The sequence below is a fragment of the Neophocaena asiaeorientalis genome, unplaced genomic scaffold, assembly GCF_003031525.2.
Source record: "Neophocaena asiaeorientalis asiaeorientalis breed wild unplaced genomic scaffold, Neophocaena_asiaeorientalis_V1.1 scaffold743, whole genome shotgun sequence".
Classification (NCBI taxonomy): domain Eukaryota; kingdom Metazoa; phylum Chordata; class Mammalia; order Artiodactyla; family Phocoenidae; genus Neophocaena; species Neophocaena asiaeorientalis.
The window spans coordinates 603,592-617,377 of NW_020174055.1; the positions used below are offsets into that span (position 1 = coordinate 603,592).

The 13,786-nt window shown below is 45.2% G+C and overlaps 1 non-coding gene across 1 annotated transcript; it reads left to right on the forward strand.

The window, feature by feature from the left end:
- The first annotated feature begins 13,034 nt into the window (after positions 1–13,034).
- Positions 13,035–13,107, forward strand: TRNAK-CUU (transfer RNA lysine (anticodon CUU)). Its single transcript has one exon. It is a non-coding gene; the product is annotated as a tRNA-Lys (tRNA).
- Positions 13,108–13,786: the final 679 nt, after the last annotated feature.

Sequence of the window (13,786 nt, forward strand, 5' to 3'; positions counted from 1 at the left end):
GATACATCTACAAGCCGAGGATTGCCAGCAACCCACCGGAAGCTGGAAGTGGCAAGGAAGGATTCTTCCCTTGAGCCTTCCAAAGGAACGTGTCCCTGCTGACACCTTGATCGCAGACTTCTAGCCTCCAGAGAACTGGGAGAGAATAAATTTCTGTTAAGCCACCCCATTTGTGCTAATTTGTTATGGCAGCCCTAGGAAACTAATGCAGACATCCTATGAGCTGAGCTTGCCTGTGGAGGAGGGTTGGGGAGGGGTGCTCACCTCTGGCTAAAGTCTGTAGCTTCCACTCATTCCTTCCAGCCTCCCTGGTGACCAGCAGCCTGGGGAGGCTAGAAGCATGGACTCACCCCACATGGTCTAACATGGAGCTGCAATAGAGGGTTTGGGCTCGGGGAGGCTGGCATTGAGTGGGGGACGATAGGCAGCACAAAGGTAAAGGGGGAGTGCTTACAGTAGAGGTAGTGGCCTTGGAGGAAAAAGCACAGGCCCTGAGGCGCTTCTGGGCTGTGTGACCCTTGAGCAGATCATCTGACCTCCCTGGATCTCAACCGCCCCCACTTGTACTTGAGACCATGCTCTCTGCAGCATTGGCACTGGGCCTCCCGAATAGTACAGTCCCAATACGTGATAGCACTCGTTACCGTATGTTTTCATTCTGGCCATGGGGATCAATTTGACATTTAGCAAACATTTCTTGAAGGCTGACTGTGTGTCAGGCCCTGTGCTGGCTCCGGGGACAAGGACACACGCACACCACACACACACACAAGCAATTTATGGCCAGAGATTGTCAGACTGGATTTTAAAAATAACCCCATAATCCTGCTTTATGCTCTTTACACAGACACACCTAAACATAAGGGCAAAAACAGATTGAAAGTAAAAAGGATGGAAAATGGCACACCTAGCAAATATGAATCCGAGCAAATACAAATGGCGGTACTATTCCATTGGTCTAGAATTGTTAACATCTATAACAATGCTGAAGGCATTAAAGCGTTAATGGGGTCTGAAGGCGTAAAAGCATTATTAGGGATAAAGAAGATCATTATATAATGATATAAAATAACAATTCTCCAGTAAGATATTTGAAAAAGTTTAGCTTATATTCACATAAAAACAACTGGTAGAATTGCAAGGGAGAAATGGCTAAATCCATGATCATGGTGGCAGATTTTTAACATACCTCTCTCAGTAACTGAGAGCTCGACAGGTTAAAAACAATTAGGGTATAGAAAATTTCAATAACACACTTAACAAGCTTGATCAAATGGATAAGTATAAAACCCTGCACCCAACAGTTAGAGAATATACATTCTTTCCAGTGTTCATGAAATACTTAAAAAAAAATTAACCACGAACTAGCCATAGAACAACTTTCAACAAAAACTAATAAATCCTTACTATACAGACATACAGTTTCCAATCACAGTCCATTGAAGTTGGAAATCAATAACAACAAAATTAAGAAAACAAAATCCTATGTTTGAGAAAAAGCTTCTAAATAATGCAAAAACTAAATCATAATGGAAATTAGAAAACATTCGAAACTGAGCAATGAAAATATGAAGAGCTAACAATTATTGAGTGTTTGCTGAGTCAGGCCTGTTCCAAATGCCTTGTTGTTTATAGATCCCCATTTCCTAGGTGAGAAAAATGAGGCATGGAGTAGGTGAATAAATTGTGCAAGGTTCCACTGTAGCTAACTGGCAGAGCTGAGATTCAAAGCTGGTCTGGAGTTCAAGTTCATAACTACATATTAAAACCCTAATGTATTCTTAGCTGATGTGTTCTTAGCTGGCGTGACTGTGTGGCCTTCTTAGAAAGGAAGTATAGGCCTTCCCTACACCCAGGACATGGCAATCAACTCCCAGCATCCCACTGTCCCAGGCTGTCATTCCAGCATCAGCAGCCTCATGTGCCCCCCACCCAGGAACCCCTCCCAGCCCCATCTTTCCCTGTCGAAATCCCAGCCTACATCAAGGCCGAGCTCAAAGGACCCTTTTCTGTAGCCTTCCTACCTTCCTCTGACACTCCTGCAGGCCATAAACTGGAAAGCTGACCTTGCCACTTCTCTGCTTTAAACCCTTCTCTGGGTCCCTGCTGTCTGGGAGTGCTCCCCCAGACTTCTCCACTGAAGTACTCTGAAAGGCTCTGCATTCAGCTGTGAGTGAAATGTTCCTTAAAACCTCGAGTTTCATCTTCAAAATTCATCCAGTCTGCAGTCTGCTTCATACTATATCCGTGTTTATTCCACAATAAAAATAATGTCCCCATCCTCAAGTGACTGATGCTCCAAATACACCCTGTGTTAGCACCACGGAGAACCCCAGTATGAGAAGCAGGAACTAACAAGGTAAAGCCCAGAAGCCTGTGCCCGCACCATGGGCTCCCTCTCCAGTCTTCTCTGGACCCTGGACCCCGCGCGAATCCACTCACGCTGTCCCCTATACCTGGGGTGTCAAGCCTGCTAGAAGGGGCACTGGCCTGTGTCCCACATTCCCTGCTTATTTTGTGCCGTGCTGCTCTGCTGGCCTGGCTGCTGTCCCCTGGCCTTTCAGCAACCTGAATGTGAATACCCTTTCCTGCCCCTGCCCTCCCCACCTCTTAAAGCATTTTCAGCTATCTCTTTTAAAGCACTCAAGGACCACAAACAGTGGCTTGGGCCTGACAGAAAGAACGTTTCGGCCTCCCAGTTATGGCAGGTTTGCACTGATAAAGTCATGCCCTCCAGCCACCATTTGTTTGGGCTTCCCCCACTTCCTGGGGACCCTCAGGGCACCTGCCACAGGGCACCCCGGGTTCAGTCCCTATGAGTACAACCCCCTCCCTGGGCTGAGCAGGTGGTCCTCCAAGCCAGGGACCTTGCTTCTCCAATATGTTTGTCTCACCCTCACGATAGCCTCTGGGCTGATGTGGGTGCTGGAAGATTCCTTGCTGAAATGGAAATGTGTGTGGCCCTGACTCTTGACCCTTCCACTTAAAGTTTCTCTGCTCTTAGCTCGCTGATTAAAATGTCAAGTAGGGCTTCCCTGGTGGTGCAGTGGTTGAGAGTCTGCCTGCCGATGCAGGGGACACGGGTTTGTGCCCCGGTCCGGGAAGATCCCACATGCCGCGGAGTGGCTGGGCCCATGAGCCATGGCCACTGAACCTGCGCATCCGGAGCCTGTGCTCCGCAACGGGAGAGGCCACAACAGTGAGAGGCCCGCGTACCGCAAAAAAAAAAAAAAAGTGTCAAGTAAACAGGAATCTGTAAACCCACTTTCACTTCCCCGAGGGTGGAGTGAGCTCCATTTTAAATGCCCTTCTTCTGTAGTTAGGATGAATAATCACCTCCTAATTGACACACTTAATGAATGGACAAAGGAAGGGTGTGGGGGGCAGGACAGGGGAAGGGGCGTGGAGTGGGAAGGGTCATTCCTGAAGGAATCCAGTTGTCACCTTGGATTATTGTAGAGGGAGATGGCAATATGGGGACAGAAAGATACCATTAATTTGATCAGCAAGATATAGACTTATAAACCAAGGAATGTGTAAGCTAGAAGCACCCTCCTCAGAGGTCCTAGCCAAGCCCCTGTTTTAGAGGAAACTGAGGTCCAGGAAGAGGAGGGCACTGTCCAAGGTAACACAGGGAGCCCATGTCACAGCCTGGATTTCTCAGTTTGACAAGGTCCCAGGAGGAAAGCAGGCCACCCTGACACAGGGTGAGCAACCATTTGCCTGGGACTAGTTTCCAAGAAGCTGGAACTTTCAGTGTTAAGACTGGGCAAACCTGGATGGTGATCACCCTAACCCCTGTGGGTCATGGTTTCTCTGTCTTCCCTGTCTATATGTCTCCAAGAGAGGTTCTAGGAAACATATGAAAAAAGCAAAGATATCTGATGCAGCCAGTCACTTGGACCCATCAGGACCAATGGCTTAGCCTGGGAGTGGGGTGGGCATGGGGGGCCCAAAGTGGCTGGGACTCTTAACGCTGCCCAGGCCCTGCTTGCTCTGAGCACTTCGCCTGAGTCTCCAGCTTGGCCAGTCTTTGACTTCTTTGCTCTATTGTACAAAGGACAATCTAAAAGCTCTCTCGGAGCTGTTTAACTTTGATCTCTATAAACATTTCTTTTGGTATATGCCAGGATCTACGTGGTGTGTATTTTGAGAGACTGTTTAGCAATGTGCTGGCATGTCTTTCTGTTGCTTTGTAGTTTGGGTGAGGATCCGGACAGCTCTGTCCCTAACTTTCCGTGTGACCTTGAGCAAATCTACGTATCTTTCTGAGCCTTGATTTCCCCATATGTGGGAAATTCCTATCTGACTTGCTCTGAAATTTGACTAGAAATTGCCTATCATATAATAAGCACTCAATAAAAGGTTGCTGTTGTTACCTCCGGTCCCTGATGGCTCTGGGTCCAGTCTATCCCTTCCTCCAAGGTTTGGGGGAGTCAGCTAGGGGTCAGTGAAGACACTGGGATTCTCTGTGGATGAAAATTTAAGACTTCTCTCTCTTGGCCCCTGCCAGTCGAGAACTCAAATCTGCTGTTAAATATTTAATAGTTTCCACACAGAGGCTTTTCACCAGAGCATCTTTTCTCCTTAAATTATCAGAACAGAGTTGAAGTTCTGAAGGGTGCTCATGTTTTCCACATAGAGAGCTACAATTATATAACAAGGGAGGAATTTGGATGTGGCTAGGTGGAGGTGGAATGGATGAAAGGGCTGGGGGCTGGTAGAAAGGGCACTGGCCTGGGCATCAGGAGACCTAGGACTCTGTCCCAAGTCTGCTCCTCATTTGCTTTTTGGCAAAAGCAAGGCCCTTTTCCCTCTGGGCCTCTCTGGCTCCCTATCCATGAGATAAGCAGGTTAGAGTCAGTGACCTCCAAGGCTCTACCTAGCTTTTAATTTTTTGAGTTTAGTTTTTTGGACCTGATTGTGCTAGCTACACAGTAGGCATTAATAAATGTGGCATTTAATAAATGTTTGTTTAATGAATTAATATATGCGGGAGGGTACGGACACCAGATGAGGACTTTGACCCATGCCATTCTCTTCTGGGAGAAGGGCCTGGCCCCAGCGTGGTATTCACTGGTCTGCTGGTTAGCCCCCAGCAGCACAGTCCTGAGGAAAACAAGAAGGGTTGAGGGCCAGGATGTCTGTCTCCCTTCCTGGGGTTCCAACACTGACTTCTTCCTTCCAGTGCAGCAAATTTCTCTTCCAATTGAATTCCTACCTGGAAGTAGCCAAAAGACCCAGCTCCATATACCATTTATATGTGGAATCTAAAATATGACACAAATGAACCTATCTACAAAACAGAAACAGACTCACAGACATAGAGAACAGACTTGTGGTTGCCAAGGGGGAAAGGCAGTGGGAGAGTGAAGGATTGGGAGTTTGGGATTAGCAGATGCAAACTATTATGTATAGGATGGATAAACAAGGTCCTCCTGTATAGCACAGGGAACTATTTTCAGTATCCTGTGATAAGCCATAATGGAGAAGAATATGAAAAAGAATATAGATATGTATAACTAAATCACTTTGCTGTACAGCAGAAATTAACACAACACTGTAAATCAACTATACTTCAATAAAATAAAATTAAAAAAAGAAGAAAAGTGCATTTGCATGAGGGGGCTCTGAATTCTAGCCCTAGATCTGCCCAGTCCAACCTTCTGGGGGAAATGTGGGCAGTCTCCATCCCTTCTCCAGACCAGGGACATTTTTTCCTTCAGACACAGTGCCAAGGGCTTGCAAGAATGCTTTTTAAAGAAAGAAACTTATGAATGAATGCATGAGTACATAAATGTCTAAAGGCATAACACTACATCAATTCAACTCAGATAGGACTTTTGATAAACTTTTGTATTAAAGTATAATGTTAATATTTTAAAAAGCACAAATGTCGTAAATGTTTAACTCAAAATTTCACAAAGTGAACACACTCAGGTAAACAGCACCCAAATCAAGAAAGAGACCATGACCAACATCCCTGGAGGCCCTCTCACACCCTCTTCCATTACTACTTTCCCAAAATGGAACCACTCTTCTGTCTTCTGTCTCAGCCGCTTTTTGTATTTTATCCAGCTTTCCTAGTAGATCTTGGCAGGATAGTTGGTCTGCTACAAGCTGGTACAACATAGCCAGAAGCAGAAATCCTTGCCTTCCTCAACGCATAGAGCTTTCTAAAATGTTAATATGTTTGATATGGTGTTTGGGTGGGGACTCCACTAATAAGTGTACTGAGGGCTTCGGATATTTTTTATTGTGGTAAAATATAATATTTATAACCATTTGTAAGTATACAATTCAGTGGCAATAAATATATTCACAGTGTTGTATAACTATTACAACTGTCTATACCTGAAACTTTTTCATCATCCCCAACCGAAACTGCATACTCATTTCACAATACCTCTCCCTTCCTTGCTTTTCCCAGACCTTGGTAACCTCTATTCTACTTTCTGTCTCTACGAATTTGACTATTCTAGGTACCTCATATAAGTGGAACAATATTTACCATGTTGCTTCTGTGCTTGGCTTATTTCACTTAGCATAATTTTTTTTTTTTTTTTTTTTTGCGGTATGCGGGCCTCTCACTGTTGTGGCCTCTCCCGTTGCGGAGCACAGGCTCCGGACACACAGGCTCAGCGGCCATGGCTCACAGGCCCAGCCGCTCCGCGGCATGTGGGATTTTCCCAGACCGGGGCACGAACCCATGTCCCCTGCATCGGCAGGCGGACTCTCAACCACTGCGCCACCAGGGAAGCCCTTAGCATAATTTTTTAAGGTCCATCTATGTTGTAGCATATGTCAAAATTTCATTCCTTTTTATGACTGAATACTATTCCACTGTATGCATATACTATATTTTGTTTATCCACTGATCTGTTGCTAGGCAATTAAGTTGTTTCTATCTTTTGGCTATTATGAACATTGGTGTACAAATATCTGTTCAAGTCTGAGATTTTAAAATGGCCCTATGGGGACTTATTTCCTACTTTGTAAATGAGCAGTTGGGTGACTTCCAGCTCTAAGACTCCATGCAATGAACAGGCTCCCAAATGGACTAAGAGGGCTGGGAGGTCAAAGGTACATACATGCCAGTGACTTGCCCCTCCTCAGGAACGCAGAGGCTTCTCGTGTGCCCACTGTGTGTGGCAAGATTGGACAACGGGGGCTTCCCTGGTGGTGCAGTGGTTAAGAATCTGCCTGCCAATGCAGGGGACATGGGTTCAATCCCTGGTCCTGGAAGATCCCACATGCTGTGGAGCAACTAAGCCCGTGCACCACAACTACTGAAGCCGCCTGTGGGCCTGGAGCCCATGCTCTGCAACAAGTGAAGCCACTTCAGTGAGAAGCCCGTGCACCGCAACTAGAGAAAGTTCGTGCGCAGCAACGAAGACCGAACGCAGCCAAAAATAAAATAAATTAATAAAAAAAACCCCTCTCTTTCCTTTCTCCTACAAAACTTGATAGTACTTTCAAAAAAAAAAAAACACTGGACAGCGGCATGGCTGGAGCAGCCCCTCCCTCCACAGCTGCAGCCCTAGGGAGAGAGAGGACAGTCTCTGGGTAAGAAGTGTTCAAATTGAGCCTGGAGTCCTGGTCTGACCCACCAGATCAGGTGGTAATTCCCTGAGGACTGGGGGTCTCAGGGTGGCGGGTTCTGGCCCAGGAGGGGATGTCTTTGGTAGTGAGGCATGGGGCCTCTGCTCTAACCCTTGGTGGCAGGAGCCTCTCCCCATCATGTCTGAGATGGCAGGAGGGCAGGGAGGCCTGTCTCCACCACTGAACCAATCCTGGAAGGTTCAGGGACTGACTGACTCAGTCTACTCCAGAGATGTAGACTGGCAGCCTGCAGGTTACAAGTGACCCATGGGTGGGTTTTGTTCAGCGAGCAACTAACTAAAAAAAGTTAGTTGTCAACATTTGAAAATCAGGAATTTTTGCTTAAAGTCCAGATTTCTGGTTCCTTTTTAAATAAAGTCAGAAGAGCTGGTGGTCCTGGGCCTGCATGCCCGGCAGTGGCTGCCCGTTTAGATCAAACCTCTACTCTCACAGGCAGCCCTGGCCCCTTCACTCATCTGCCTAGTCCTGTAACACCAGAGCCTTTTCGACTATAATTCCTTTTCAACCAACCAAGAAATGCTTCATAAACCCCAGGAAATGAAAGGTCAGATTTAAGAATTTGTTAGCTGACTGGTGAATAATGACCAAAGCATGGGTGCCGGAGCCAGACTGCCTTATCCAAGTTCCAGCTCTAGGATTCGTTGCATTGTACCCAACAGGCCTGCAAGCCTTATAATTGCCCAGCTGCAAGACCAAAGAAAAAGCCCGTAGACAGTAACAGAGACGTCAACAATATGGAATCTTACACACCTGAAGCAAAAGGTCCTGGAGCAACACTCCACAGTGTACGGCAGATAGGACATGGCAGCCATCTTCATACTCGCAGGGAGAAGGAAGCTACCATATATAGGGGGAGGGGGGACTGACAATAGGTTGGGGTTCATCAGTTACCAGGGAAACCAGAAGCTGGGGCAGGGAGCAAGCACCTAGTTAGTTACTGATTAAGCCCTATGATTAAGGGGATTGGACAGTCCTGTGAGTAAGCAGGGACTGGTCAAGCAGGGGATGTACGGAGAGCAAGAGAACAGCCATCTTGAGCAGCCTGACCGTGCAGATTCATTAGCTGTGTGTCCTTGAGCACGTTACTTAACCACTCCACGTCTCAGTTTCCTTAGCCTTATGAGGATAATAACAACAACACTTTCCTCCTAGGATCGTTATGAGGCTGAAATGAATTAACACATATACAGTACGGTACTTTGCAAAGTGCCTGGGTCATGGAAAAGGAGAAGGGGTACAAGAAGAAGTGGTTATGACATTGGAGGCCTTGAAGGTGCCCCAACACCAGCTTGACAGGGGTGTGTCAAGCCCAGCTCTGCTACGTGTTAGCTGTATAGTCTTGGACAAGTCATTTAATCCAGCTGAAGGTCCTTTGAGAACATGGAGGCACTTCGCAGAGTGGAGACTCCACAATTGGTAGCTATTAGTATTAAGTGCTTGCTGAATGCTCTTGGCTTTCTTCCACACGAGCCCTGCTGCCCACCACTTTCAGGGCTGGGGAATGGATATTGACCTGGAAGACTGGGGGATTGAGCTGAAAAGAACAAAGAGGCTATGCTGGGTACAAAGGCACCATTGTGAGCATGCAGTCTCACAATTTCCTTTCTGTCCTTTCAACCTGCAGGGATGCCGTTTGGGACCTGAGTGGGAAGGGCGTGGGAGCCCGTCCAGAGTTTACCAGCTGGTCTCAGGGAAGGTCAAAGAAGCACACGATGCCAGAGGAGAGACCGCCCTGCAGGGTCCTTGTGTGTCAGTCTCCTTGTTATGTAGGTGAAGAATCTGGGGACCAGAGTGGGAAAGAGCATCTGATGTCACATTTACTCTGACATTACAGAGCAAATCAAGGGTGGGAACCAGAGCCTCACACGGGGGACAGCAGGAAGTCCTACTGCTCCAGGTCTTCTATTCATAGGGGCATTTGAGGCATTGTTCAGACATTTGACCCTTTTTCCAAATGAAGTTGTATATTGTATCATTAAACACACTGAGAAGATGGCACAAGTAAACATTTATCTTGCAACTTAAATATTGGGAAGTGCACTTGGCAGCGTGGAAGCTGGAAAGTCCATGGCTTTGCTCTTTCTACCCCAGTAGGGTTGGAGCATCTAGTACAGGTAGGGGTGGGTAATCGAAGCCAGAGAGGCGACTTGATCTTGATCAGGCAAGACCAGACAGGCTTCATTAAGGAGTTTGTAATTTGGGCTTCATCCTGAGGCAGTGGATGACCTTGGAGAGATTTAAGGGAAATAGCAGAAAGATCAGCATGCTGGCTGCAAAGATCTCCCCAGACCACTGAGGAGTGTGGTTTAGCTTCAGCTGGTACCCAGAGGGAGGAGGAAAGGAGACGGGAGTGCCAGGGTCTTCATAGTGCTCATCTCAGCCATCTCCATGGTGACCATGGTGACACTGGAAGATGGTACAGTTCCTTTCAATGAAATTTCCCTATTAAAATTTCAAGTGTTTTGGGGTTTTTTTTGCGGTATGCGGGCCTCTCACTGCTGTGGCCTCTCCCATTGCGGAGCACAGGCTCCGGACGCGCAGGCTCAGCAACCATGGCTCCCGGGCCCAGCCGCTCGGCGGCATGTGGGATCTTCCCGGACCGGGGCACGAACCCGTGTCAACACATTCGGCAGGCGGACTCTCAACTGCGCCACCAGGGAAGCCCCTCAAGTGTTTTTGTGTTTCAGTATGGCCTAGACACTGTCTTCTCCCCCTTCTCTCTGAACACAAACAGGCAAACGGAGAAGTTGAGGGAGTAGAGAAGGAAATGCTGGGTTGAGATGGTATGAGGCAGACGGGCCCCAGCAGTGCCACCAGCCTGTGCAATCTTGGCCACCCATCCTCCATCCTCCACCTTTAGGCCTCCCCAGGCCCAACATCTAGCGGAAATCAAGTTGTGCCTGTGTTCTGAATAAGAAAAGCTTTTCTTCTTACACTCACTCAGTGAAACTCAATGGAAGCGACCAGCACTTCTGTCCAGGGGTCTATGTGGTCATGAGCTCCTTAGAGACTTCCTTAAGCCGTCCCTTTTCTTAGCCTTCCCTCTCTCACTCTCATCCCTTCTCTCCCCATCTCCCCATATGTTGTAGATGAAGAAACAGAGGCCCACATTATGGAGGTGACTCACATAAAGGTTAAAATTACAAAGGAACTTCCTCAAAAAATTACACATAGAATTACCATATGATCCAGCAATTCCATTTCTGGATATACACCCAAAAGAATTGAAAGCAGGGAATCGAACAGATATTTGCACACTGACACTCAGAGCAGAATTATTCACAATAGTCAAAAGGTGGAAGCAACCCAAATGCCCATCAACTGATGAATGGATAAACAAAATGTGGATGGAATATTTATTCAGCCTTAACAAGAAAGGATATTCGGAGGTATGCTACAACATGGATGAACTTTGAAAACATTATGCTAAGTGGAATAAGCTAGCCACAAAAAGATAAAATATTATATGATTCCACTTACATGAGGCACCTAGAGTAGTCAAATTTATGGAGACAAAAAGTAGAACGGCAGTTGCCAGGGGCTGAGGGGAGAATAGAGAGTTGTTTAATGGGTACAGAGTTTCAATTTGGGAAGATGAAATAGTTCTGGAGTTGGATGGTGGTGAGGGTTGCACAACAATGTGAATGTACTAATGCCACTGAACTGTGCACGTAAAAATGGTTAACGTAGTAAATTTTACGTTATGTTTATTTTACCATAATTAAAAAAAAAGAAACACATACACAATACAGAATGGTAGCTAATCCAGGATCACCTATTGCATCGATTATTATGGCCACTGTATCTCTTTCAACCTAGCAAAAGTCATTTTTTAAAAATACAATACTTGTTGAAGTATTGTCCTGCAGAATTTCCCACTTTCTGATTTTGTGCTATTGCTTCCTTCTGCTGTCATTTGTCTGGTTCCTCTCTTTATTTCCTGTAAACTGGAATTAATATCTAATGGTTGATAGATCCACATAAAGTATTTTTTGGCTAGAATAAATAATGACCATTGATCTTGTGTACTTCAGATTATATCACCATTGAAGACACACAATCTCATTGAAGATTAGTAAACCACTAGCAAAACTCAGATTAATTTCTCAGTTAGGGTGGTGACAGCTTGATTCTTCCATTGTACAGTTACTCTTGAATCTAGGAAGTAACCCATGTAGTGTTGCTTTGAACCTGTGTGACCCTTAACAATTTTTTTTTAAAACTTTTTTTTTTAACATCTTTATTGGGGTATAATTGCTTTACAATGGTGTGTTAGTTTCTGCTTTATAACAAAGTGAATCAGTTATACATATGTTCCCACATGTCTTCCCTCTTGCGTCTCCCTCCCTCCCACTCTCCCTATCCCACCCCTCCAGGCTGTCACAAAGCACCGAGCTAATATCCCTGTGCCATGCGGCTGCTTCCCACTAGCTATCTACCTTACTACGTTTGTTAGTGTGTATATGTCCATGATTCTATTTGTAGTTTTTTAAGGAACCTCCATACTGTTCTCCATAGTGGCTGAACCAATTCACATTCTTAACATAACGGTTTAACCTCGAAGGATAATCCTCGTTTACAAGGGTTTGCCGATTTACGCTTTTTCTAATCCTACGTTTTTTCCCCCACCCTATAAAGTAGAGCACTCCCTCATCAACTGGGACTATTTGGTTACTACTAGAAAAGCAGAATAAATCTTTAATTTTTTTCGTTCTAGTGGGGAGAGTTTTGAAATAATGGTTCCTTCCCACACAGAGGTGTTACCATACTGTAGGATAAATGTCTTTACCTGTTAGTTCTGTGTGTGAGCAAACACCACAATTAATTCAATTAATTTCTGAGACTGCGTTAGCTTTTTAATAATCTTCTACTATGTGAACAATGGGGCATGGCTTCGTTGAACCACCGTCGTGTCGTAGAAAAATGCCAGATACCTCAAAGCCACACGGGGGCCCCCGAGAGGCCAGCCAGCTCTACACATGTGCTTTGGATTCTGATCTTCTTTAGAAGGTACGCAGGACGTTCCTCCAGACCCAGCTGTTGTGTCCGGCCACGCAGGTGTCGAGAACATTCTTGGTCCCCGGAGCGGCAGGGGGTGAGCGCTCTCTCAGCGGGGATCTCGGGGATAAACAGGAGGCACCCCACGCTCACTTCCGTCCTCTCAGTGGGAATTCAGGGGCGCCTGCATCAGCCTGCTTTACCGCTGACCACTAGAGGGCCGTTTAAACATTTATTAAACAGTAAAAGTTTGTGTGCACAGAATCGGAAATGAAACACAATTTTGAGAGTAGTATAAAACTTTACCCAAAAAAATTATGGGAAAAAATTTAGATACAAAAATATAAGTCTTGGAACAAGTTAAAACAATCTTATTACTTTGAAAAGATTTAGAAAAAGGGTGTCACTCAGCTGCCCGGCTAGCTCAGTCGGTAGAGCATGGGACTCTTAATCCCAGGGTCGTGGGTTCAAGCCCCACGTTGGGCGGTTGCTTTTCTGCGTTTTTTCCAATTCGCTATTACTTCATATGGTCCATAATAATTGAGCTCAATCTAGACGATCTTACTTTCAAACAATTCAACACGTAACTCACTTCAATCCAGAGTTACTTATTTTCAAACAGTTCAACACATTAAAAATTATTAAGACCGAACAAGTTAAAAAAAGGGAACAATAAAACTAGAAAACAATTTCATATTATAAATACACAGTTAAAGGTTATCTGTGTATAAAAATATTTGTTACTGAGTGGTCTATTTGAAGGTCAGTGGAATGCCAAAGGTTAGGAGATAGAAGACATGAAAAATTAATGAAATTGTGGGGTTCATAAATATTGCTGAAGTGATCTCTGTCAAAATGTTTGAAATGTGTAATTTTAACTTTATGCTCTGTGATACTGAAAATTAGTTTGGAGATCAGCTCTGATTCACAGGGTTTACTATGCACATTAATTTCATATCCTTGAATTCCTCTAAGTAATTTACTTTGTGCATTTGGGAAGGGCTAGTGATTATTATGGGCTGTTTAAACCACTGTAAGATTGTTTTAGTGATGATAGCTATTGTGAACAGACATAGGAGTTTCGTAATTCTTTTTTGCTAAGTCAGTGATCCAAACTGAACATTTTTACTGTAGCAATTTTGCAGTCTCAAAACATATTCAATAT